Below are 23,627 nucleotides of genomic sequence, written 5' to 3'. Positions count from 1 at the left end.
TGTGATTTCTGCGATGTGAAAAACACGGACAGAATTATGGAATCCAGTCATTAAAATAGAATTTACTGTACATTGTGGAAAGTCTTGGAATTTGGCAAATTTTGGATGAATAAAAGTGCAAAAAAATTACTCAAATTTTAACAAATTAAAACCGAAAATCTAAAAAAAAAAAAAAAAAAAAAAAAAAAAAAAAAAAAAAAACTAATAGTTTGATACTAAAATACACATTTTACAAAAAAAAAAAAAAAAAAAAAAAAAGTAGCCTAATGAATTATTAAATTGTTAAAGCTTTATGAATTGAACTGAGACAGGCTTTTCAACTTTTAAAATGTCATTAAACTAATAAAAAGGAATCCAGAAAAATTAAAGGAAATGGAATTTGTGAAAAAAGATGAAATTCGTCAGGAAAGGACAAGCAAAGACAGGTCAATAATTTCTGTCTCAGACCCTCGTCTTTTTATATTTATTGGTGGGGTAACTTTGCTCAGATGTAAATAAAATTTAGACCAAGCCAAAAGTCGACAATTGCATCAGCAATCACTAAAACTGAGTGATGGAGCGGAGATCTGTCCCAGTTTGTCACATAGATCTTAATCTTAATCCAAACCACCAAAAAAGCAGAACATAACCATCTGTGTCAACCTACTGTGGTCTAAACCGGTGTGTTCCGCTGCTGCGATGCAACCCAAATCTGTTCTGAAGCATACAATCACATAAAAATAAGACAAAAAAAAAAAAAAAAAAAAAAAAAAAAGTCAAATCATTGTTGTTGAGGTCTCTATGGTAGAAAACTCTATGGTGTTTGAGCAAATTCGTCTGTAAACAGGTTAAATTAGACAATCATCAATCGTGTGATGCCCTCATCCTCAATGACCATGAATAAAACTACACGGGGTAAAAGAAAATACAACCCAGATTACATTAAATACTGGTTCACTAGCAGCGAGAATAAACATGGTTTGTGTCGAACACAATGTGTTTGGGTTGTGAATCTTCAACTACAGACAGAATAAAACCACTGGATTTCAACTCACATTTACAAACCAAAATACCTGTTGTCCGTCTCATTTTGCACATGCAATTTCCAAATGTCAAAATAAATACCTTATTTCTTTTTAGAAAGAAAATGATTATTATTTTTTCAGCAACTTTGTCCTTATGTGGCACAGATAGCTGGACTGTGTTGAGGCGAAGGGATATCTTTCTGGTGTTGTGTTTTTTCTTTTATCTGTGTCACGTCTCCTGTAAGCTGATCTCAGCATAAGACTCAAACCAAACATGAGACAAACCCTGTACAAACCTCTCAACATTACACAATAAACATAAATTTAACATTGCTTAAGGTGTGGCGATATAACCAAAATATGTCAAAGTCATTTTATTTCATACAAAACATAACTTTAAAGCTAACATAAAACATCTTAAACCATAAAGCAACTTAAAACATAAGATGATTTAAAATAAAGCAACTGAAAACAAATTAAACACATAAAGACACATGTAATCTAACACAATATAGCATGAAGGTCTCTCAGTGAAAAGCTCCCAGAATGCTGCTCTACCTCTAACCTCTACCACACGTCTATTGCTCACTTTCACGAAGTGCATTTCTCCCTCCAGCTCACAGCAGGAAGAGGAAGTAGGAAGTTTGACCGCATCGTCAACTGTGAGCGGAGAGAAATGCTGTTCACAGGTCACAAATCCTGAATTATTAGATTTCATAATCTCAAGCAAACACGTCAAGCTCTTAAACTAATGTCCATTGTTGAGGTTTGGCTGAAAGCGTGAGAGATCCAGCCGGCATTAAAGGCTCTGGGAACGTCAGTGCTGGGTTATTTGTGCAGCTGAGCGACTGTCTTAAGAAATGAAAGATCAATGATGCCGGCTTTGAGATCAAAGACCATTGAAAGCCGCCGGAAGCAGTCTATTTTAAGAGAATGAGCCTCATTACTGTAACAGAGACAAGAGAATTAATATGCTTTGGGTTTGACACAGTCCTCATTATTTAGTGACAGTTTCTTAGGAAAGCTGCATCACATTGTGACTGATTCACAAAACAATCAAACACTGAAACATACAGAAACAAAACACTACAATAAAAATAAACTACATTGACATCAGTCTTTGATTAGACGTTTTTGACTTTTTTTTTTTATCTCCCCCATTTCAATTACATGAATGTCCTATATTTTAGTTTGATATAGTTTATTATTTTTTAAGGGATTAGTTATGATCCGTTTATTACCTATTCACCACTTTCTGAGCATAGACCTGGAAATAAAATTTCCAACTTAAACTCAAATCGTGAATGCTTTGGGGTCTTAAGTTTGGTCTTATTTAAAGACAAAGATGATCATTTCTGACGTAAAACAAGTTTAAAATGTGAAAAAATTAGAGTTACAGAAGTTTATTATAATAATGCACAATAATAATAAAAATAAAATGTATTTTTTTATAATATATATTTTCCTAAACATGTTTTACTCTAAAACTGCACACAATTAAAGCCATAAATCTAAACGAGTTGTGTTCTGAATTTGAGGTTGATATTACAAAAGAAAAATACAAAAATTAAGATTTTGTATGGAAACTGCACCAGAGGGTTCAAATGTATATTAATCTTTAAAATAGTATATATTTACTTGAGAAACACTGAATTATTTGCATTCTCTGTACACAAAACAAAGAACTTCATTAGCCTAATTAATTGAGCGTTTGTTTCCAGAAGCTTTACTTTCACTGTTCCTCAGTGAGCCTCCAAAACATCTCACATCTTCTGAGGAGCGTTTATTTCTTCATCTCTCCATCAGCATTGCATTTTATCTTTGGATCATTTAAATCTCATATTCCTAAGACATCTTATTGGAGTGACCACTGATATTTATATAATATTATGCAAGTATCTGCTTTAATGTTATAAAGATCTCACTGATTTACATTACAAGATATTTCATCACATAAATATCAGCATCTGCACCTATTTGCTTTTGCTCAGTTTGAGTATTTGAATAAAACGGAGCTGTTTTAATTAGCATAAAACACACATTGTGATTCATCCTTTCACCATGAAAGATTTGAGAGCAAGTGTTCACTGATAAAATGAAGAGTAAACAAACACTCTGTATTTTAATAATGAAGCAGGGGTCGTTCCTCATACAGCACGTCTCATGGGACAGAGCTGTGATGGAAAATACATGAGAGAGAGAGAGAAAGATGTAAAAGGTAAGTCTGTATAAAAGGTAAGTGTGTAAGAGCGGAAAGGCTGAATGGCTTGCGTCATTGCTCTGCAACACACACACACACACACACACACACTTACTCTATTTGGGGACATCACATTGACTTCTATTGTTTTATACACAGATAGTTATGAGTACTCGAACCTAAACCTAGATAGCTTTCAGTATTTTTACAATTTTAACCTTTCTGTTGGGTTTCAGTCACTTTCACCCACACTTGATTTTTTTAAATACTGGTTAAACCATTTATTTCTTCTTAAAATTTAATTAATTTTTTTTTTTTTTGGTACAAATTATCCCTTAACTCGAAAGAAGTAGCAATAAAATAGATGGGAATGATTATATTTCTCACATATTTAATCTTTTTGAGTCCCTGATGAGGTACAAGTTTTCTTTTTTCATTAATCTTTAGTGTCTTTCATAGTGTTGATTGTGGCAAATTGCATGGAAATCAATTCCAAAACCAAAAAGTACCCAGTTTTTAACACAACAGGATAAAAAAAAAAAATATATATATATATATATATTTTTAGACTTTACAACCTGAGATCCGGAAATATTGGGACGTTTTTTAAATTTGTATAAAATGAAAACAAAGACTTTCAAAATCACATGAGCCAATATTTTTTCTTCAAAATAGAAAATAAATAAAATGTTTAAATGGAGAAATTTTACACTTCTCATAAATTGTATCCACTAAATCAAATTTGTCTCAAAAAAAGTACGGGCAAGGGGGCAACAAAGGGCTGAAAAAGCAAGAAATTTTGAAAAGATTCAGCTGGGAGAACATCTAGCAACTAATCAAGTTAATTGACATCAGGTCTGTAACATAAAAGAGATGTCTTAGAGAGGCAGAGTCTCTTAGAAGTAAAGATGGGCAGAGGCCCTCTAATCTGTGAAAGAGTGCGTAAAAAGATTGTGGAATACTTGAAAAACAACGTTCCTCAATGTCAGATTTCAAAGGCTTTGCAAATCTCATCATCTACAGTGCATAACATCAAAAAAATTGTTGATGACAAGGCCAAAGAACTTTGTTGGATGCCCATAGTTATCGGGGCCTCAGACAACACTGCATCACTCATCGGCATGATTCTGTCATTGACATTACTAAATGGGCCCAGGAATACTTCCAGAAACCACTGTCGGTAAACACAATCCGTCATGCTATCTGCAGATGCCAACTAAAGCTCTATCATGCAAAAAGGATGCCAAATGTAAACATGGTCCAGGAGTTTAAACATTTGTTATTTTATGCATGTTCTATTGTGAATAAAATATTGGCTCATGAGATTTTAAAGTCTTTTAGTTTTCATTTCATTCAAATTTAAAAACGTCCCAACATTTCCAGAATTCGGATTGTAAATATAATGCATTAATAAAATCTAGTTTTAGTGAATGAATCACACCTTGTAATGCACCTTATGTAATGCATTGTATGATCTCATAAATAATTGTAACCACAGTTAAAGTAATACTTATCCATTCATGGTTACACCTTTAGAAATTATAATGCATTAAAACACGACAAACGAACCTTTTAAATATTATAACGCATTTTGGTTAAAATTATATACTGCATTATAATGCATCATAAATAATGGCTTTAAGTGTTACCAAAAATTTATTTTGTAAATTAATTTTGTATATTTTTTTCTGCAAATGAGGATATGCCCAAAAAGTTGTTTTTTCAGGTTTAGCTCACTTCTGGGTACAAAAAGGTTTCCAAAACATGTTAAAGTACATATACAAACACACAAATTCAATATCCCACAGCATTTTCTCTAAATGCTTCTCAAATGTCCAAAGGTTCTTCCCATAATGCAATGCAATCAACATCCCACATACAATCACATATTGTATTTAGACACACACCTTACATAACGCTTCTGAAACACACACACACACTTATAACAAGACTATTGTTTCGGTTTAAAAACGAGTTGTAACCCAAAATTAATTCTTTAATCTAATTGTAAACAAAAACTGTAACAATAACCCACATTCATACAAAGATATGAAAACACTTGAGGAAGAAAACCCACGCTGAGACCTGACGTAGATGTATTGACCAACACAGCAGATGCTCTTTTATCTTCCTCCTGTGGTCGTGAAGAAACCCATCCTCGCAAAAATACATTTACCACCTACACACACACTCATATTCATAGTCTTCCCACACATGCACAACAAAACACACGCTCCCACAAATGCACACATGAAAAACAATGATTCCTCCAATCGTGTGATGTTATTTTACTAGATGCATTGTTTATATAACCTGCTGGAGCATAAATCCCACACACTGCAAACAAATTATTTTCTTTCTTACTGTAGTATTTTTGACTAGTTTCCCAGTACAAATAACATTCATAAATCAAAATACGTTTACTAAAAAAGCTAAATGACATTAGATATGATAGTTTTCTGAAAAACATGTAAGTTTAAGTTTTTGCTTAAAACAAGGAAAAAATGCCAGTGGATCAATAATAAAGTTAATTCATAGGGAAAACAAGATTATTTTTCTGACCCCGCTGGCAGATATAACAACTCATTTACTTCTCAGAAAACAAGACTTAATATCTAATGTCAAGTTGCTTCTCGAGTAAATATCTCTTGATTTATGAATTGCAAATTGCACTGGAAAACAAGACAAAAGTACTGAGTAAGAAATAATTTTGTGCAGATGCACAATGAAGGGTGAACCTGAGCCATTTAGAGACTGAATACAACATGATCTCATGAGTATTCAGATGTATTTTTATGTAAAATGTGGTTCTGCCACACATACATGTACTTACATTTACATAGAGACTGAAAATTACAATACTGACAGCATCTAATCATACAATACTGATGTACTGACAGCATCTAAATGAAAATTATGAACAACTTTACAGACTTGCAAAAGAGTCCTTTTTAAAGAGAATTTAATGTGTGTGCTCTAAATCTTCAGAATCCATACGATTGCAAGGAACAGACTCAATTCAAGCCTTTATTCATCGATCATCTATGGCAGTGACTGCAAATTCACACTTACTACAAATTCAAAAATTGTCTTTATTTATCGATAAAATTAAATAAGAACATCTATACAAATATCTGACAATAGATTAAAAAAATATTTGTTTTTAAGTCAAGTAAATATGCAATAATATTTACATAAATTTCAAGGAGCTATTTCATTTAATCAATAACATGATAAGAGTGCATCTACAAAAATCCTTTCATGTTGAAATTTTCATGTTTTTTAGTTGTAAATAAGTAATGTTTACTTTTTAGGTGTTTCGAAATGTCCAAATTATACATTTCAGCATTGATGTGCATTATGTATTGATGTGCGAAAATGTGCATTAAAACTTAAAAAAAAAAAAAAATCTTAAAGCCTACTGGATAAAGTAATAAACAAAATGGTATTAACATTTGAAGAAGCTATTTTTAATTCATCAATAATGTTATAAATGTGCATCAATACAAGTATCTTTTTATATGATAAAGTTTGTAAATATTTAACATTTTGTAGCTGTAAATGTGATAACATTTATGTTTTAGATGTTTCAATACATTCAAATTGTACGTTACTTTCAGCATCATATGAACAAAAATGGACGTGGAATATCACAGAGACTAGAGGAACTGAATAGCAACACCTCGGTAACAGCCCTAAACACCATAGCAACCGCATATAAACACCATGATGAAAACACTGCTTATGCTCAATTAAAATGGAAGTTCTTTAGGAACTTTTTGTAACAGCATTTAAACCAAAAAGAGTGTTTTCCTCATTCAGCACTCAAAGGGGTTTCTGATCCTGCAGACGTGGCCGTTACTGCAGTCAAAAGTGTCAAATGATGTTGACAAAGTTTTTAGGGAACTTGATAGGCTGCTTGTTTTCTGCAAGCTCTTTTTTTGAGAAACGAGGATGTTCTTGAGTCTTGAGTTAATGACATTAACATTGTTAAATGTGTTGGCTGATGATTTTATATCACACACACCCACACTCGCTCTCTCTCTCTTAATTAGTATACCTCTCTTTAATCACACGGGCTCATTCATCATTCACGGCCGCAGCGGAATGAATTATTCATCAGTCACATTTCTGCACAGAGGAAGGAGAATGTGAGGGATTGCCAGAGTCTCTCCTGTCCTCGCTCATCTCTAAATGTCACAACAGCATCTTTCTGCTTTTATCCTCTTTTGTCCTTCATTCGGTCTTTGATTGTAAACACAAGCGTGCTGGAAAAAAAGCCACTAAAACTTTGCCTAAATATGCATTTGAGAAAATAATGCAACCATTATTCATGCCATCAATATACAGTTTTTTTAGTGTATTAAATATATTTCTAAATAGTCAATTTAATTTTAAATATAAACCTTAAATACTAGACAAAACATATACTTAAAATAAATTTTAAATACCAATCTTAAACTAAAAAAAACCTATAAACCTATACTGGACAAAACAATTAACATAAATAATGAAATGTTAAATATTAATGTCAATCCAAAATATAAACCTTAAAACCTACTGGGAAAAAAATAAATCTCCATAAAATAAAGGTTAAAAAAAAAAAAAAAACATTTTACATTAGGTATCCCATAATCCTCTGCTCTGCTGACAATCATCTGTTCAAAGGGAAGAGGGTGTGAGGAGGCTGAAAAATGCTACACAAAACAGGCTTTCACAGTGCATCTCTCAGGACCGCTGCTTCAGTTTCACTTAATTAGTTCTGCTTTCCATTAACAGAGCTTCATTTGCATAAGCCACCCACACACACACACGCTGATAGGGACTTAATGAGATTGAGACCATGCTTCTCGCTCTTAAAGCATCTCTGACAGCATGCATGCGATGCAGGGCTTGCAGTTTGTGGAGCACGAAATGCAATCTATGTCATGCAGAGTTCATCCCTTTATTTTGTTACTTATCCTACAATCTGCATAGATACAGTCTTACAATGCTCAGAGGTTGATCTTTAGCTGAGAAGATTTAATTGAGTTCTCAATTACAGATCAAAGCACCAACTAAAGTTCCTCAGGAGAAATTAGTTTGAACGCAAGAAAATGTATATTGCACCTTCATTGCAATGCATCTGCCAAATGTAAATACAGCAAGAGTTATATAATGAATGTGGATAAGCAGGGGAATCTGATGCAATCTCTAGGCAAGGCAAGATTATTCATAGCGCATTTCATACACAATGGTAATTCAAAGTGCTTTACATAAAAGTAAAATAATAAAAAAAAACACAATAAAACCAGAAATTTAAAAATGTTAAATGATTTAAAAAAATTGGTCTTATTGCCGTTTAAGGAAAAAACTGTGACATGAAAGATGTGATGTGGGAGTTTTCTTTCATGCATTTGGCAGATGCTTTTACCTAAAGTGGCTTGTACTGCAATATTCATTTTTAGTTCACTCAATCCCTGAGAATGAGACCCAGGAGTTTGATGTTGACAGCACCATGCATTACTGTTTGAGCAACAGACTGCTTTTCTACTCTTAAAATCATTATTATTGTAGTTTCTCTAAACCAGTGATTTGGTTTCTAGGTTCTTTAAAGAAATAGTTTCTTCTTAGTTTCTTAAATTCCCCTAAAAATTAAAATTTGCTGATATGTTTATTCATGGGAACAGATCTGAAGAAATGTAGCATTCCATCACTCGCTCAGCAATGGATGCCGTCAGACTGAGAGTCCAAACAGCTGATAAAAACATCACAATAATCCACACCACTCCCATCAGTTAACATCTGGAGAAGACAAAAGCTGAAACAAATCCAGCATTAAGATGTTTTTAAACTTCAAACCGTTGCTTCCGGCTAAAATACGAGTCCATAATCCATATTTCTTTCTATAGTGTCTGAACCCTACAAGCAGAAACGGTCCAAAACAGCTCTAAACTCATATGTGGCTGGATTTTGATGTGAGAGACAACAGGAGATGGACTTTTTCACTGGAGGAAGCGTTATAATGCATTATGGACTCTGCATTATCCATTATTTTATCTAGAAGCAAAGGTTTTGAAGTTATCTTAATGGTGGATTTGTTTATAAATACGCAGCTTTTGTCTTCTCCAGATGTTAACTGATGGACTGGAGTGGTGTGGATTGTGGATCAGTATACATTTTTATATTGTTTAGATCAACTAGCCGAGTAGACATACTGAAAATAAGTAAATATTGTTAGCTGATGCTAACTGTCTAGCTAGCAAGCTTGCTGGTGCTAAGTTGAGGAAATTTTTAGATATAAAGTCCAAATATTGTTATTCAATCAGCTATAGATTATATCTGAGGGAAACAGAAAGGATGTGATGTTCAGAACATGGTAACTACAGTCATTATCAGAGTGATGCTCTCTGGGGCATTTGACCAGGGGTGTTTTTGCACCACAGACCAGATAAAATAATAATAATAATGAAAATATAATTATATTTTCCTTAAAATGTTCAGGCCTTATTCTCGTGTCATATATAACTTAGACGGTCTGCAAAACAATCTTTAAAGCACTTTTTTCTTACTGGTGAAAATGAGATGGTCAAATCAGTTCTCTCAATGTAAGCTTCACAGTGAACATTACATCACTCTCATCAACGTAGTCCATATCAACAACAAAATATATATCTGGACTCCATATAGTGGTTATTTTGGGACAATCCCAGGTATTTTGAGCAGTAGGATTATAAAAATATGTGCCAATATAAAATTAAATCAAGTGGTCTATATCAAATTGCTAAATAAATGTATCAGTACTTGAGTACATAAATTAGTACTTTTGTACTTTCACTCGAGTAAAATTGAAAAAGCAGTACTTTTACTGGAGTAATATTTTATAATACGTATCTGTACTTACTCAAGTACTTGATTTGTGTACTTCGTCCACCACTGTTGTGGATAATTGTGATGTTTTTAATCAGCTGTTTGGACTCTCATTCTGACGGCACCCATTCACTGCAGAGCATCCATTGCTGAGACACTGATGCAGAGACGCATTTCTACAAACCTGATTGTTGTGTCTTTGTGAAAGAAATGAACGTTGCAATAAGAATAAGATGACACACAAGTTAGCTTGCTCAACTGCTATGTTTACTTCGTTTTTTATATACCAACTTCAACCAGAACATTTCCGGAAAGTAACAGTGCATTCTGGGTGCTGTAGTTAAATAACAATGCAACCAAATATACAACACTGATGAAGAAACACACTCATCTACATTTTGGACCGACTGAAGGTAAAGACATTTTCAGCAAATTTTCATTTTTGGGTGAACTATTCCCTTAAAGTAGCAGATTATAGATGGGTTTCTAAAAGAAGAAAAGCATCCATCATTTTAAAATGGATTTCAGGTCCTGGATTTAACCTAGTCATTGTGCAGCTCACAGATCGCTCTGGGAATCACGTCACTGAACCAACATTCACGTTTTGGCAGCGGAGCAGAATAGCTTTCTGCCTACAGAATGAAAACTAATGGAATATTTCAATCACCCAAACATTCCTCTAGATCTGAAACGTCAGCACAGATGATGTTGTCGTCAAGGAGGAAAGCGCTTGTCACTCAAACACACGGCGGCTCCATATGGGGGTCGCATTTGTCACCCGTCATCCTGTTCTCCTCATGTGCTGCTCGTTCTGCTCTAATGGAGCTGAAATGAGCCACAATATCCACCAAGAGAAATAAACCCTGGCTGCGGCTCATCTCAGGTGCATCAGTGTGTGTGTGTGTGTGTAAAACAATCTGCTACACTGTTCTCAGTGTGTGAATGGACTGGAGGAATATATATTTGGATATATTTGTCTGATGCTTTTCAGACAGTACTATTATTATTTTAGCATCATGCTATTATAGTTTTCTCTAAATATGTTGGATTTGCTTTTATTTCCATATTAATTTTAGGGTTTTAGTCATTTTGTTGTGCGTTTATAAAACGTCTATATAGTCTCTCACATTTTTATTTATTTTAGTTGTAGTTATTTTAGTACATCAAGATAAACTAAATGAAAAAGAGGAATGCTCTTTTATGAAAGCTTGTTTCTATCATAAAATAAGTAACTGCAAATTTATATCTTGCAATTTTGACCATTTTTTCTCAGAATTGTTAGTTTACACGAATGTGTTTTTTTCACCACAGAAAAAGAAATTAAGTAATTGCAACCTTTTATCTCACAATTCTGACCTTTATTCTTGCACTTGTGTATATACACCTTACAATTCTGAGATATATATATATATTTATTTTAAGTTGTAAGATAGAAAGCATCAATTACCTGTGGCAAGAATAAGCTTCCATATTTTTTTTTGTAGTTTTAGTTAAGTATACTAAACCTGTATGGGCAGAATGAATAATGCAACATTTTCTTCAAGCCATTTATGTAGCCATTAAAGAGGCAACAAGCAACAATCCTGAAATCTCTAGCAACATTCTAAAACTATTCAAAAAATGCAACTGCATAGCAACTCCCTAGCAACCATGAAATAAAGATTATAAAAGAGATAATTGCGACGTTCCCTCTCTCAATTGTGACTTTTATTCGCGCAATTACAAGTTTATAGCTGACAATTCAGAATATTCTTCTCAATTGCAAATTTGTTACAATTCTGAGTTGCATCAAAGTCCAAACTGTAAAGCAGCGATTAATCTGTGGCAAAAAAATAAGCTTCAATTTCTTCTAGTTTTAGTTAAGTATACTAGTCCTAGACAGCAGAGGCTCAGAACTGAATGAGAGCGTCACAGCTCATTCATCACACAACCAGAAACACTGATGCTTTTACCGCTTACGTGCATATTTTTAACTAATTGAAACTTGCTTGTTAATACAAACCATAAAAAAAAACCATACATTTAATTATTTTAACAATTAATAGATTTATGCAAATTATACAGAATTTCAATTAATACATTTGACACACACGACTCGCTTTTTGATTTCATGGGGTCTTTCAAGAGTGTCCGCATTATTTCCCAGGGACAGAGACTTGGAGAAAGAAGCGACGGCAGCAGGGCTGTTGGCACGCAGCTCTGGAACAGCACAGGTGCCACTACTGGCCTTAAGAGATCGTTTCCTTCTGTCACAACTGCGCCTACACACACAATCTGCCACCAGCTGGAGTCTCTCTGGGCATTCGCTCTCCCGGTGCATTTCCACCGGAATGTGGATCAGTAATCAGGCCTTTTTTGTAACTACAGAAAAAAAAAAAAACTGGGCACGAGAAGGGTTTCAGATCAAGTTCTTGTATCCTACATTTGCAGTGCCAGTGCTCGACGGGTCTGACTCAAGTGTGCTGATGATCAGAGTAAAGCAGCGAATGATGCGTCAGCATGCTGGCACTGATGCCAAGACACTGGGGCTTAATGGGACACACGCGCCAAAAAAAACCCTCCAACGACTTCCTTTCCTTGAGCAGATCATCAGTAACTACTGACACATCAGACTGAGACAGAACAAGGTCGTTCGTTAATGAAAACATGAGTGCTGTCATTTAAAAAAAAAAAAAAAAAAAAAAAAAAAAAAAAGCACCTAGCAACAACCCAGAAGACCCTAGCAACCACATAGCAAAACCCTAGCAACCAACCAGAACACGCCAGACCAATAACACTCTAGAAATCATGCAGCAAATCACTCAAAATTATATAGCAATCAAATGCAACATTTTGAAAACCATTCAAAAAACCTTAGCAACCACATAACATTCTAAAAACCATCAACTGCATAGTACGGAAGTCCATGCATTATTAGAATTTTTCTGTCTTGTTTTCTCGTGATCTCGACATAACGAAAGTTGTTGATCTCAACCTAAAAACAGTTCTCACGACGTAATTGTAGCTATCGTGAGAAAATCAGGGTCGCTATATTGTCTTCGACGATAAAGTTGCAGACCCGACAGCCTCCTTCTCAAGTGTCGAACACTTATGTGTAAGTCGTCAATCATTGACAGACACAGAGCTAAAATGGCCGAGTATGAATATGCATGAAAAGTATTCTATCATGGATCAATGTAGTCGGTCACACACACACACACACACACACACACACAACACCTTCAATATTTGGGCTGGTACTTATACCATATTTTTATTTTTATTATTTCAGTTTGAGTGAGTCCCTGATCAAAGTAAAAGCGAATACGATCATCCATGATGCTGCGATGATGCTGCTTCTATAGCATTTTCTCATGCCGAATACACAGAGAAAATTAAGTTCTGATAACGACAAAACAAGACAGAAAAATTATAATAATGCATGGCCGCTTAGAACTTCCGTAGCATAGCAACTCCCTGGCTACCATTTACAACTCCGGAGCATCCTATAATATTAGTGCTGCTTCAGGACTCTTTTGACTTGGGCCATTAAAAAGCACCTAGCAACAACCCAGAAGACCCTAGATAGCACAAAGCAAAACCCTAGCAACATCTGTGAAGGCCCATAAGTAGAATATATCACTAGGTGCCATTCAAAAATTGTGTCATTAAAAATGGTAAAAATCGAGAATCGGTCAAATATTCTGAAAAAAAAAAAAAAAAAAAAGGGGGATTTAATTTTTTGGCATATCGCCCTGGCCTAATGCAACGTAAATGATGCAACATTTTATGCAAGAATGATTTTATCATTATTCACACACAAATTCATTCTGCTTTCATTTGGGATTGGGTCATTAAACATGAATCTAGCAACAACAACCCAGAACCTGAACAATCTGAACCAGAGCAACCATATGGCAACCATTCAGAAAAACCTAGCAACCAATGAGAGAAACTATCCCTGAGGTCTAGAAAGTCACAACCTCAAAATCAAAGATCTCATTCACAAAATAAGCAGAATGAATAATGCAACAATTTATGTAAGAATAACATTTATGAATGATTCATTCTGCTTGTTTTTCCATCAATGAGGCTCCAGGCTTTCATGTCATTTTGAATTTAAATTACTTAGTCCAAAAAAGGTTAAACAGAGCAAATATTTTATGCCACACGCATATACAAAAGCCCTTTTATTTTGACATTTCTAGTTTTAATTAATAAAGTAAGCTGCATGAGTGAAGAACGAGCTGAGGTTTTAATCTTCTGTGACACAAGCGAGCGTTTGAGATTCGATGACAGGCGTCAAGAAGCACTTCAATATATCCTCATCTGATTTTATGCCATCTCAGAGACAGAACGCTGTTGCAAGCAACCCTCATTACGTCAATCCACAAACACTGTCATTCTGCATCAGTCAAATCTGAGATCGTTTCAAGCGATTAAGTCAATAAACGTGTCCAAAAGAAGCAGCACGTTCTCATAGAGAACAGACATGGCACAGACTCACAGCGGGACGCCAACAGACGGAAGACAAGGAGTTTAGGATCTTCCTAGAGGGATGTATAGAAATCTGAAGGAAACAGATTTCTCTTCCTGGTCTCATAAATGTCCAGGCGGAAGATATGATAAGAAATATGTTTACACAATATAAATTTAACAATGCAGAATAACAGGACACTTTAGAGATGCATCTGAGCAAACGCAGGAAGACAGATGATTGGACGAAAGAAATATGTGGATGCTCTGCAGTGAATGGGTGCCATCAAACAGCTGATAAAAACACAATCCACACCACTCCAGTCCATCAGCTCACATTTGGAGAAGACAAAAGCTGAAACAAATCCAGCATTAATATGTTTTTAACTAAAATACGAGTCAATAATAACGCTTCCTCTAGTGAAAAACTGTTCTGGTGTGAATCAGGAGAGAAATCTGCACAGATCAAGCAGCGTTCACAAGCCAAAACAGCTCTAAACTAATATGTGGTTGGATTTTGATGTGAGAGACAACACGAGATGCACTTTTCACTGGAGGAAACATTATTATGGATTATGGACTCGCATTTTAGTTAAAAATGTCTCGATGGATTTGTTTCTTTTGGTTTCTCAAGAGGTTAACTGATGGACTGGATTGTGATGTTTTTAGCATCTGTTTGACGGCACCCATTCACTGCAGAGGATCCATTGGGGAGCAAGAGATGCAATGGTACATTGCAAATAACTCATCTACATTTGGATGGCCTGAAGGTGAGCACATTCTCAGCAAATTTGGGTGAACATCATTTAAGCACACAGACACTCAATGTCATTTTTTATGATTGTGATATCTCCGCTCTTCTGATGGAACAGATCTGTCATCGTAAATTAGTAAAAAAAATTAAAATAAACTTTATGGGTTATGAAATATACCCAAAACACTGAAGGCCAATTCAAATTTTTTCCTGTTTTATAACAGTAATAAAACCTCTGACAGGAAGTTCAAAAGCCACCCATAAAATAAATAATCAATGATCGTTTAAGACCTGCTGTAAATTCACACCTTCATCACCTCTGGATTTTTAAATGGGCAAATGAAACCTTGAAAAACAATATTAATATGTGCCTTCTGGAAAAAGTCAATAGCTGATGCAAACACTAACATGAACTAAGAAAACAAATCAATTTCATGCCAATTAACTTCAAGTGTGGAAGGTGATATACAGCAGTTTATGTCTGATCAGGAGGAATTGCTTTGTTTTAAGGTTTGGATAAAACCATCTGCTAAACTAATAAACATGTTGGCATGTAAATAAAATAAATCAAATTCATTTGACCGTGAGAATGCAAGTCTATAATAAACAATGTATAATCTCATATGATGAGAAAAATAAGAGTGAAACTGCTGTCAGCAACTGACACCATGTTTTTGACTGAACATTTTTAGGCTAAAGCATGATGTTCAGAACTTTCTAACTTCACAAACAACTTAAGCCCAAGTACGTTTTCCACACAGAAACTGGGTCACAAAGTAAGGTCAGCCTGAAAAGGCAAAAAAAAAAAAAAAAAAAAAAAAAAAAATTGCGTTTCAAGCACTTAGATGGTTATGTAGTTCTAATAACAGCAAAAGGCACTGGGGGTGAAGATCTGAGAATTCTCCTAAAACCCGTCTCACCCTATGGCTATCAAGTAAATGTGCTCTAATGCCATTTTAATTAGACAAGGTTTATTTAGAGAACCTCCAAATTATATGTTCTGTCCTTAGATTATTTGCACATGACAAATAAATGTATATTCTGTATTACATGACAAATTAAAACGGTTTCAAATTAATATTTATCTATAAATATAAAAAAAAAAAAAAAAAAAAAAACAGAATTAAGAGATATAAACTTGAGTCTGAATTGTGAGATACAAACTTGCAATTGCAAGAAAAGTCAGAATTATGGGATAAAAATGTGCAATTACCTAAAGGAAAAATATGCAAAAGATGCTACTGAGTATACAGTCCATAAATCTTTGCTCTTTGGATGCAGGATTGCTTAATATTTACTTATAACTCCAAAAGCACTCTAATACCATAAATAACCATAACAAAAAGCTGGAAATGTGTGTTTTTAAGAAGCAACAGAACAATAGGGACTAGTATCATATAACGTGTTATGACACATAACATCACTGGGTAAAAATGTCAGAAACTGACCCCTCGAGTCAATCACAATGAGAGGGACTCCAGAGGACCACAGACTGTTTTTACAGAGCACTGCTGGGAAAACACGACAGGAAATTAATCCTGGATTTGTCCATGACATGATGGCTCATTTTAATTGTTTATTCAGTATTTCATTAGTTGTGACCTCACTTAAAACGAAAATCACCACAAGCTGTTCCTCTGATATGACTACTAATAACTAAACAAGCAACTTAATGAGCAGAAAACTGAAGGAATTTAACAGAATGTGACTGAAAGCAATTATTTCCACTCAAAGAAATTAGCCCCAAAGAAATAAATCATAATTTTGACAAATATATTGAAAATATAGTCCACTTAACAGGAGATAAAGACGCTGTAACGGATCTAGTAAGCGGTTACCTTACTTCTGTGATTTAAGTACGGGGGAAGTCGTGGCCTAATGGTTAGAGAGTCGGACTCGTAATCGAAAGGTTGCGAGTTCGAGTCCCCGGCCGGCAGGGATTGTAGGTGGGGGGAGGGAATGTCCAGCACTCTCTCCACCCTCAATACCACGACTGAGGTGCCCTTGAGCAAGGCACCGAACCCCCAATTGCTCCCCGGGCGCTGCAGCATGGCTGCCCACTGCTCCGGGTGTGTGTTCACGGTGTGTGTGTGTGTGTGTGTGTGCATTTGTTCACTACTCACTGCTGTGTGTGTGCACTTGGATGGGTTAAACGCAGAGCACCAATTTCGAGTATGGGTCACCATACTTGACAATACGTCACGACTTTACGACTTTACTTAAGTGGTAATTTTACTCCCAGTCATGAGGGGGCACAAGGGAGTCATTGTTAGTCAAGTTTTTCTAGATTAGAGAATAAGAGGAGTGGGAGGTTTGAGTAAGGACACATGTGAGCGGGGAGTATTTGCTCTCCCAAACCCTTATTGAGAAACCTTTGTGTTCTACATCTCAATGCAAGTTGCTTTGTTTCTTTAATATTATCAGAGGTTTTATAATGGGAAATGTACTTTGCTTTCTGTACCTCATGTTGTATTGTTTGTCTAGAGGGTTTTTGTATTCACCTGATTTTGAGGGCATCTCAACTGGTCAGTGTTTCTGATTTACTATTCTTCTATGCTCTTCTAAAGGAAATATAGTAAGCTATTCACTGGTGATTGATCCCCCTTCATTTTCTTTGTGACATTTGATATTGGTGACTTACATAATTTGGCGCCGAACAGGGACTTTGATTACCGCTTTAGCAAATTTCCTGAAGAGTGAATTGAATGAGTGTTCTTTGAATCAATCGTATGCCATGTCTATCCAATATATCCATGTACAACATCAATCTTTTCCCCATTTGTTCACCCAAGTGGTAGGATACAATTTGTAATTGATAGTTGCTTCATCTTTTTTAGTCTTATTCTTGGCAGAATCGCCTGCATGAGACAACAGCGAGTCTATTCCCAAAATGGATCCAGACTACACTTCTGAACCTTTCATGACCCGACGTGCCAGTTCAAGAACTGATACACTCCTTCAGCAGTTTGTATATAGAATCAGAAGGAGGGGCGATTGCGTCAGAAGAGGATAATGGCTCAAGTTGTCTACCACCTCCACCACCACCGGATGAGGAAAGTTTGATCAGTCTGACCATTGCAACAAGGGTAAGTCAGTTGGCATTCAGAATGGACAAGATGGAGAAAGAGAGTGTGGAACGTGTCCAGGGAGTAGAAAGATATGTTCAGAATTGACTTCAGCAGTATGACCATCGTTTGACTGCTGTAGAGGGACAGATGCCAGATTTGGCAAAGCGAATGACCACTCAGTCATCTCTTGACACTCAAAGTCTGACAGAGTTGGAGGAGAAACTTACTGACTTTGTAGAAAAGAAAAGTAGTCTCCTGAAGAAATCTCTAGAAGACCAACTGCAAGAGATGGGAAAAGCTGTGATGGATTGCATGAAAAGGAGAGACAACCATCTCAAGTCCTTGTTTTGTCTTACGCCTGGAGCTACTTCTACACCAACTATTACATCAACACCAGATGCACAGATAAATCCCATGCTACACCAGCTGCCTTACAAAATGGCTGTAAAAATAGAATTACCTAAGTTTGGGAGCACAGTAGATGAAGACCCAATAACTTATTTAGAGAAGTGCGCAGAATATTTAGCTGTACGTGATGAATGATGCGGAGATATTAGCAACAATGCCATCTATGGTGGATTTCTTCTAGGCAAATGCGGTTTTGTGTACATAGACGACATTGTTGTATACTCCAGAGACATTCAACAACACTTCCAAGATCTGAAGGTAGTGTTTGTTGCATTGGAATCAGCTGGCTTAACACTTAACCTTAAGACGTGTAAATTGTTAAGAAAAATCACTGACTTATCTAGGACACGTCATATCAGAGGAAGGGATCAAGACAGAGGATTCCAAAGTGAATGCTGTTAAGAATTTTCCTACACCCAAAAATGTTAAAGTTGAGCGATTCTTAGGTCTTGCAGAGTGGTATCATCGCTTTATTCCGTATTTTTCAGAACGTGCTGCCCCACTTCATGCGCTTAAGAAGGGGATACCATGGAACTGGGCTGAAGATTGCCAACATTCTTTAGAAGACTTGAAAGATGCCCTGCAAAAGGCCCAAGTTCTCATGCCACCAGATTCAAGTAGACCATTCAAGGTGCAAACTGATGCGAGTGACATCGGACTTGGGGCTGTACTGACTCAGGAGTCAGAGAGGGGAGAACATGTCATTGCCTATGCCTACCGGCTGCTTAAAGGAGCAGAAAAATCATATGCTGTGTCAGAGAAAGAATGCCTTGCAGTGGTCTGGGCGGTTAAGAAGTGGCGACAGTACCTGGAAGGGAGATCTTTTGTAGTACTTGCAGATCACGCCGCACTCACTTGGGTTTTTAACCATCCTCGCCCAACATCAAGACTTACTAGGACTCCAAGGATTTGACTTTACATCTCCCTGTCCGGTATCTCACAGTAATGTAGTGGCCGATTCATTGTCCCGTGTGATGCATGAAGAGGAGCCACTTGGATGTGTTGCAGTATGCCAAGCAAAAGATGTGAATGGAGATTTACCAATTACTTGGGAAGAACTTGGTCAAAGCCAGAAAAGTGACCAATCATTGCAACCTCTGTGGGATGAAGCAAAGCTCAACCCTATTGACCCCCAACAGATCTGCTATGTTGAACACAACTTTTTGTTCAGATGTATTCCTGATGGACAAAAGGGGCATACTTTGCAAGTAATCATCCCAAAAGATCTACGGCAGCAATTTCTCCAGTTTGCTCATGACAATCCTTTGAGCAGGCATCTTGGGCGAATTAAAACATTACGTTAATTACTCAACGTGGTATATTGGCCAGAAATTCAACCGGAAGTATGGGATTACTGCAAACGGTGCCAAGTCTGTCAGCAATGCAAGCCGCGTATATCTAAACTTTCTGGAACCCTTCAGTCTACTCCTGTAAAAGAACCTGGATACATGGTTGGCATTGATCTTATGGGTCCGTTTCCAAGAAGCATGAAGTTGAACGAGTATTTGCTAGTCACTGTGGATTACTGTAGAAAGTGGGTTGAGGTATTCCCTTTGCGGCCACCTTTGATAACGAACATTCTTATCAAGGAGATCTTTACTCGATGGGGGGTACCTACTTATTTGGTGTCAGACCGAGGACCGCAGTTTGCATCTCAACTTCTGCATGCTACCTGCAGACAATGGGGTGCAATTCAAAAACTCACCACTGCATACCATCCACAGACTAATTTGACAGAAATGGTGAATAGAACTCTTAAGATAATGATTGCATCATACGTCAAGGACAATCATCGGAACTGGGACCCAAACTATTCACTTCAACATTGGAATTTCTTCTGAATTACTTTATGAACTACTGCCATGGATGATCTTGAACTTTATCCCTGTAATATCCTACCATCTGCAACGCTGTGATGAACTAAAGACATTGGTGGTAACTTAGGACTTTAAATCTGATTAGACCTTTAAAAGGTTTTTGCCTCCAAGTATGAACAGACTGATCGCACTGCTACACGAAATGTGGTCCTGTCACTTGTAATGTTTGATGTTGAAGTGAATAGTAAATCAGAAACACTGACCAGTTGAGATGCCCTCAAAATCAGGTGAATACAAAAACCTTCTAGACAAACAAAACAATACATCATGAGGTTCAGGAAGCAAAGTACATTTCCCATTATAAAACCTCTGATAATATTAAAGAAACAATAAAGCAGGGGTTCTCAAAGTCTACATTCAAAGGTCCAAATCTGAATTTTCATCAGTGTCAAAGGTCCGGAACAATTGGTTATTACAAAACGTGTTTTTAATAAACATACATAACATAACAAATAAACACTCATTTTAAAAAAAAAAGGTTCCCTTTGCATTCAAAATACTTTAATAAGTGCAAAAGTGGCAAAACAATTAATTTAAGTGTCAGCAGTAGAAGTCGACCTATGTTTTTTCTCTGGCTAATGCCGATATTTAGAAATCAGGGCAGCCTATGGCCGATATATGTTGCTGATTTTTTGGGCCGATTTTCTCTTTTTCCCTTTATATCAAAAGAGAGTTTGCGTAAATGGTTATTGCAGGGCACTAGATAGTAACAGTAGTAGTAGTAGCCTAATTCATAGTAATAATACATGGCTCAAAACTTAAGCACCTTCTCAAAACAGTTCTGAAGCATGCTTTTTTGTTTATGTTTGCTGACAGACACCAGTGTTTCCCGCAGACTAGCAAATGCAAGTTGATTCTCTGCCAGCAGGAGGCGCTGTTGGAGCGTGATATATAGCTGTTTCCCCGGTAACGACTGTAATCAAATAAGTGCTACTTTATCAGCCATTACAGGAAAGACCAAATGAAAATTGACAAAGCTTTTCTGAAGAAAACGGACGGTTCTTTTAAAAGATACATTCATATAAAAACACCCGCGCAGCATTTTATTTTTGAAACGCGCAGTGCTCAGTTTATTCAACAAAGTATAAGCCTTTTGGAAAATCTATTTGTAGCGGTCAGTTTTGATATTGTGACAAGCCGCCACAAATAAATGTATACACTGGGCACTGCTATAAGACAAATTGCCATAATATAAGTGATAGCAAAACAAAACAAAAAAATTAAAATATTAGCGGTGAAATGTCGCCCGATTACGTCAAAGGTCATACGCTCACTGGATGTCATGATGACAACAAATGTCATGAAGGAAAAGTTTCAATATCTCGCCTGCAATTTCGGACCTTCTCCAAAAGACATAAAAAAAACAAGAATAAATAAACAAATGATTTACAAGTTTAACGTGCGTTTATCAAAGTAGGAAATATAATTAGTCTTCTTGAAATATGAAATAGAAGCGGGTCCGGATTGAATTCCCTCCGGGTCCGGATCCAGACCGGAGTCCGGACTTTGAGAAGCACTGCAATAAAGCAACTTACATTGAGATGTAGAACACAAAGGTTTCTCAATAAGGGTTTGAAAAAGCATGGAGAGCAAATACTCCCCGCTCACATGTGTCCTTACTCAATAAAAGTGCTATAAAAATAACCTTGCCTTATCTTTTTTAAAAATCTGCTTCAGAAACAATAACTACAGATGCAAAACATGTTACATCAACATGCATTTGAATGGCCAAAAACACAAATGTATCCACATTTAGAACACACCTGAGTACCACAAAGAGCTAAAAAGAGAAAAATGAGCGCTTTACACTTTATTTGATCTGATATTTCACAATATTTGTTTTATTTCTGTACTGTTTGCACTTTCAGGTATAGCCCATTTTATTATCCTAATCTGACACTGTCTGGAGCCGCCATGTTGCATTCAAGAAGAACTTACCTCAAATTTGGTCTGAAATCTTCCAGAGATCTTCACCTGTCCACCCGAGTTAAAATCCTGTTTCCTCCAGCGCTGAGAGGGGCGATAAATTTGACCTTTTTAGCGCGAGTTTTCCAAAATACTGCATTTTCCAGATCTCATGTGCTTGATTTCTGTGTCTCACCTGAGAGACTTTAAACACACTTAGTTACAGCTGTTAGTTTTATTGTAGGTGCAGAAGGGTTTCTGTAGCCAAAGAACCCATTAGGAATCATTATTCTGTGCACACGTATGCAAATATATCATATAGATCAGAGGTCTTCAACCCTGCTCCTGGGGACCCACTCTCCTGGAAAGTTTATTTCCAAGCGGCTTAAGCACACCTGTCTGCAATTTTCAAGCAGTCTTCAGGAGCTTGATTGGCCGCTTCAGGTGTGTTTGATTTGGGGTGTAGCTAACTCTTCAGGATAGTGGGTCTCCAGGAACAGGGTTGAAGACTTCTGATATAGATGCTTTGGAAGTGTGAACTGTTTGAGAGTAAAGTGAATCTCGAGTGATATGTTGTCTCCCCCTCGTGGTTGAAACGACACCTGCACTTTCGTCTTTTACATTACATTCAAGCCAGTTTTACTTTTTAGCAGAGATGGACAAAGTACACAACTCCATTACCTGAGTGAAAGTACAGATACTGCTGGTCAAATATTACTCCATTACAAGAAATCCTGTAAATACCGAGTGATAAGGAAGGACTAAAGAATGCATTAAAACCCAACTGTAGCTGTATAACTTTACAACAGCAACACTGCTTTAACAAAACATCAAAACAAAAATTGTAAAATGCTCTCGCAGTACTTTGATGTCACACACTGCTTCAAGTCCAACACCTGTGTTTTATTAGGAGACGCACAACAGTTCTTTATAGGTAATATTTCCACGTTTGCAATATTGTGTCTAATATATACCACAATATCAACTTCTTATTATTGAATTGTTGTAAGTAAATATCACATTTGCAACTGGACAGTGTTCAAAAAATGCTGGGAAATCCCTTCATGTAGCCCTACTAGAGTGATTACTGATAAACTGTCCTAAAAA

The 23,627-nt window shown here is 36.2% G+C and overlaps 1 protein-coding gene across 1 annotated transcript in view; it reads right to left on the bottom strand.

The window, feature by feature from the left end:
- Positions 1-23,627, bottom strand: part of LOC306871772 (guanine nucleotide-binding protein G(I)/G(S)/G(O) subunit gamma-10-like) — a 480,959-nt gene that overhangs the window by 8,846 nt on the left and 448,486 nt on the right. The gene's annotated exons all lie outside the window — the stretch shown is intronic.

Source organism: Barbus barbus, assembly GCF_936440315.1.
Source record: "Barbus barbus genome assembly, chromosome: 6".
NCBI lineage: Eukaryota > Metazoa > Chordata > Actinopteri > Cypriniformes > Cyprinidae > Barbus > Barbus barbus.
The sequence above is the reverse complement of the archived record's forward strand: the minus strand, read 5'-3'. Positions and strand labels throughout refer to the sequence as shown.